Source organism: Homarus americanus, unplaced genomic scaffold, assembly GCF_018991925.1.
Source record: "Homarus americanus isolate GMGI-L3 unplaced genomic scaffold, GMGI_Hamer_2.0 scaffold39675, whole genome shotgun sequence".
NCBI classification, from domain to species: Eukaryota; Metazoa; Arthropoda; class Malacostraca; order Decapoda; family Nephropidae; genus Homarus; species Homarus americanus.
In genome coordinates this window covers 15712771-15718236 of record NW_024736071.1, presented here as the reverse complement: position 1 = coordinate 15718236, position 5466 = coordinate 15712771, and positions in this window count along the sequence as shown.

Here is a 5466-nt window from a genome sequence, read left to right as displayed (position 1 = left end):
TACCCAAGATAATTATTATTATTAGCATTAATAGTAGTTTCTTTCACAGGTTTGCCAACACTACTAACGAAGCCCGTGTGGACGTCAGTGGTCGAGGATTCTGGACGATGGGACAGCGAGCCCTCTTTGATATATACGATCCCCTGGCCGAGTGTCACCGTGACCTATCTGTCGAGGCTGCACACAGGAGGAAAGAGAGGAAAAAAGAACAGATAATAGACAAAGAGAATCCAGAATGTGTAGAAAAGCAATTTCATTCCTCTGGTGTTCACAACATCGGGCGGGATGGTACCTATTGCAAAGTGTTTCTATGGCAGACTGGCTGAGGTGTTATCAGAACAGAAGCAACAACTCAGACGTTATGTCGTGGCCTGGTTGAGCTGTCGCTGCCTATCCTTCTCCTTGTTCAGTTTGCTCTGCTGTATCTCAGGGGACCAAGATCTTCGGTCCCTAAACCAGCAAGAGTCGCAGATATGGACTATGAGGCAACAGTCGCCATAGATCTGCAGCTTAACTATCTCAGCTAGGGTAGTAGATACTGTTTCTGTCATCTCCCCTTTCCCTCAATATTTGTTTCAGTTACCCATTGTATTTAGTTTCTATTGTGTCTCGTTGTCTTTAGAATCGAAATTCCAAACTTATGGTAAAGACTTTTAAAAATGTTTTGATTATTTTTTATATTAATATGTATAATAGTATTTGTTTCATTTTGTAAACTTTGTAGAATGTATTTTAATTTTTTTGTACAGTTATGAAAGACTGTAAGAAGCAGGTGTGAAGTATAAGAAGAATTAGAAATTATATGTTGAAACAAGAAAGTATTGGAACTGTTGTATTGGCGACGCTCTCTCTGTAGCTAGGTTGAAGAGGATAGGAGGGTTAAACTTGTGTGGTGCACATTTCTCTATTATTATCTGGGCAATCATGGATCATTATGGTGTTCACTGAAGTGCAATATGTCCATTATAGTGTAAAGATTATTGCAGTAGTGAGAGAGCATTGTATTTGGTGGAGATAACATTATTTTGAGTGAATTGATTTGTGGCCTTTTTGTATGTGCATGGATGGAGAGCACATATTCATTATATTTTGTTGTTAAATATATTTTGTTGTATTGTTTAAAGCTGTGTTTTGATTAAACCAGTTTTAATGGGAACAGTGGTATTAAAATAAACACCTGTCAGCTGTCAGGAGGTTGTTAGCCAGAAATAAGGTAAGGGTCTGTGTTTAACATTTAACATCTCTGTTAACAGATGCTGTTATTTCAGATTCTCCTCTGATATAATGGGCCTATGGGCTGACTATACATCCTCTAGTGACTCCTAGAAGAGGGTGTGAAGGTTGTAACAATACTTTTATATTAGGATAGTAAGGTGATAAAATGTGAGGAGAGATAGGAGGCAATATTACAACAAATAGTATTAGTGGTAGTAGTGCATAAGACGAGTACCAATGATGATTTGTCAAAAAATATCCCTCACACACACACACACACACACACACACACACACAAACACACACACACACACACACACACACACACCATTATCACCAGTATAGGGCACCATACCTCCTAGTAAGCCCGAGTAGCGATAACGGCTAACACTGGAATGTAAAACAAGTTTTATCAGGAGGACTGTGGCAGAATGCAAATTACTTTACAAATCGCGAATATAAATCACCAGTGTGCCTTGACTGTCCTGAACTACCTCCACCCCACACGGTCTTTGTTTCTTTCTGTGTACGATGAAGTCCACCTCCTGTGTATAGTGAAGACCCACCACCACCTCCTGTGTATAGTGAAGACCCACCACCACCTCCTGTGTATAGTGAAGACCCACCACCACCACCTGTGTATAGTGAGACCCACCACCACCTCCTGTGTATAGTGAAGACCCACCACCCACCTCCTGTGTATAGTGAAGACCCACCACCACCTCCTGTGTATAGTGAAGACCCACCACCACCTCCTGTGTGATACCACCACCTGTGTATAGTGAAGACCCACCACCACCTCCTGTGTATAGTGATGTGTGTGAAGACCCACCACCACCTGTGTATAGTGAACCACCACCTCCTGTGTATAGTGAAGACCCACCACCACCTCCTGTATAGTGAAGACCCACCACCACCTGTGTATAGTGAAGACCCACCACCACCTCCTGTGTATAGTGAAGACCCACCACCACCTCCTGTGTATAGTGAACACCTACCATCATTGTACAACTCAGATGTCTCCTCCATGGTCATTACATAATATCATATGTTGTTTAATTTCTCATTCCCACAGTTTTCTATATCATCGATTTACTTTACAAATTACACAGCACACGGCTCTTAATCGTCTATCACCAAGTAATGTTGACATACATTTGCACAACATCGAACGCTCGTAGATCATCAACGAAATCGAAAAACTGTTTTCCTACTTGGCCAGACACTTCAGGGTTCTCAAGAATTGTTAAGGTCAGATTTACCTAAGAATTGGCATATGTATTCACTCCCTCATCCATGCTTGGTATTGATATCACCTCTTCTTTCCGGGCATAGAACGATGGGCACATGATGAACGCCATCACTATACCAAAGGGCACCTTTTGCTGATGCTCATTAAACAATTCTTCAAGAGTGCAGGGAACACTCAAACTGGCTGCCCCAAGGGAATGTGTTGTAGTAGGATAAAACCAGCTCTTTCCATTGTTTTTCCTCTCGGCATTCGACATACTGATGTATAATGAACACTCACAGAACTGACGACATGGCTCCTCCCCTTGTATTTAGAGTTAAAACCCTTACAACAAGGTCAATCCCATGTAACAGCCGGATTAAGATATGTGAAAAAAAAACCAAGCAACCATGGCCACCCCCCAACCCCAAAGTTCACACAGTACTTGTTCATATTCTCAGTTTACACGCACAATATACCATGTGAATCTTCAATCTCCACATACAATACACTCATAGTGCTTCATATTTGTTTGTTTTTATAAACTCTTAAGTAGACAAATTTTATATCCCTCCCCTACAGGAATTGCCTAGCTTATATTACAGGTAGTCGAGGGCGACTTAATTGAAGTTTATAAACACTTCGGGGCATTACTCAGTCGAGGGTTCTACCTGGGCTGGGCGTGGCCCACTAGCCCTAAGCAGGCAGGTGGTCACAGCTTATGGTTGAAGAAGCCCAAGTTTGGAAAAATTGTCAAGGCAAACTTTTTCTGAGTTTGTAACTCTTGCGCCTCTCCCAGAGTGTGACAGCAAAGTGAGCTCCTTCAAGACCAGACTTGACCAACACTAACCAGAGGTGCAGATACCTTCTGGAGCCAGTTCTTGCACAGTACTGCCAATGACGACATGCAACCTGTCTGGCATTGAGGATCTGTTTGGTGGGGTTCTTGGCCAGCCAGCCATTCACCTCAGCCAGCCAGCCCGTTCACTTCAGCTAGTCAGCCGTAAACTCAAGCCAGCCTCAGAGAGCCAAAAAATCTAAAGAAATAACAAACCCTTCCCGTATCCACACACTCTTCCCTCCCATCCTCCACCACACCTCCTCCCATCCACACACCCTTCATCCCATCCATACCCTACCTCCAATCCACACACCCTTCCTCCCATCTACACACCCTAGAAAGAAAAAATAAATTAATATTTGATGATTTTGATATTCTTCACGAGCAAAGATAGTCATGAGTCAAACATTAACTCACGACTCACATAAACCCATAATAAAAATAATAATATTTATAATAATAATAGAATAATAATAATAATAGTAATAATAATAAAAATAATAAATGTAAGTATTACGCCTATGCTAACCGTGAAGCCAACTGCGTGTTTGGTTGTGGACTAGTTTAGTGACGTAAATGAGATCGTTAGCTTAAAACTCATGACTATCTTTAGTCCACCCACCCTTCCTCCCATCCACCCACCCCTTCCTCCCATCCACACACCCTACCAATCCACACCCTTCCTCCCATCTACACACCCTAGAAAGAAAAATAAATTAATATTTGATGATTTTGATATTGTTCATGAGCAAAGAGCGAGTCATCAGTCGAACATTAACTCACGTCTCACGGCCTAAAACCTATAATAATAATAATAATAATAATAATAATAATAATAATATTTATATTAATAATAATAGAAATAATAATAATAATAGTAATAATAATAATAAAATCGTAATGGAAGTATTACGCTTATGCTTACCGTCAAAGCCAGCTGCTTGTTTGGTTGTGGGCTAGTTTAGTGGATAGAAGTGATTTAAGAAAATTAATGAGATTATAGATGACGGACCAATCGTGTATGGTGTTCTTTCCGCCATCCAGTCGATTATTTTCATATGAATCAGCAAAAGGAACCAATGAATTAAGGAATCGAAGGTCTCGTCTCACTGCCAGTGATCATTAGAGGTACAGCAGTGGTGGAGGCAACATGTGTGTGTGTGGTCATACAGTATTTGATCGCTATTTCCATGTTTTACGTTTGCTGTTTGTGGATTACTCGTGTTTGTGGCGTCGTGAGGACTTCCAGACTCTACGTTGTGCATGGTTATTAGCAGTTATGAAGGTAAGGTGATAACAAGTTGTGTTGTTGCTGTGGGGTCCTGGGGAGGAGAGGCGTAGTGGCTCCCGCCGTGTGTACAGGAGTTGTGATGCCGTGGCTGACAGAAAATACTGATATTAAGATGGCTATTAACCTAAGCTAGTATGTGTATAGACAGATAATTGCTATTAAGATGGCTATTAACCAGTAGATGTGGGCAGAGACAGATGCTATTAAGATGGCTATTAAACAAAGTTAGCATGTGGATAGATAGATACTGCCATTAAAATGGCTACTAAACTAAGTTAATATGTGGATATATGAATAAAATCTAGAATTAGCATCGGTACATTGTTGTTGCAGTGCGGGTACTATCCACCTGCACTGGGACCTTGATTTTGTTTGAATTTATTGCGTTAAAATCTTACATACATACATACATGCATACATGCATACATACATGAGGGTTATTGGCCTGGTTATTTCATGTTAAACACCTTGTTCAGTTGAAGTTTTGTTAGGTAAGAGTGGTAGGTATCGTCACGGGCCCATATATGTCATGAAGTAAATTATGTAATGGGATCACTAACACATTTCCAATATAATTATTTGCCCTGATAGTGTAAATACCTCGCGTCACTTCGATCAATTCAATTCAATTTCAATTGTTTATTCCTTGATAGAGAAGCGGGATCCTAGTGCTGTCACTAGTACCCTACAATAACACCAGAAGCATCTGGCAAGTGTACAAGTATATACAGAATAAATATTATAAAGGGCTTACTAAAGCCTAAGGAAGGAAGGATATTCCTTAACACATAATCAATGTTATTTAAATAATATCTGGCCAGTATGGGGATGATCATCGTGTTCCGTCAGGGGTCGTGGAGTGGTGGTCCAGCAGGGTTCACGGATGGT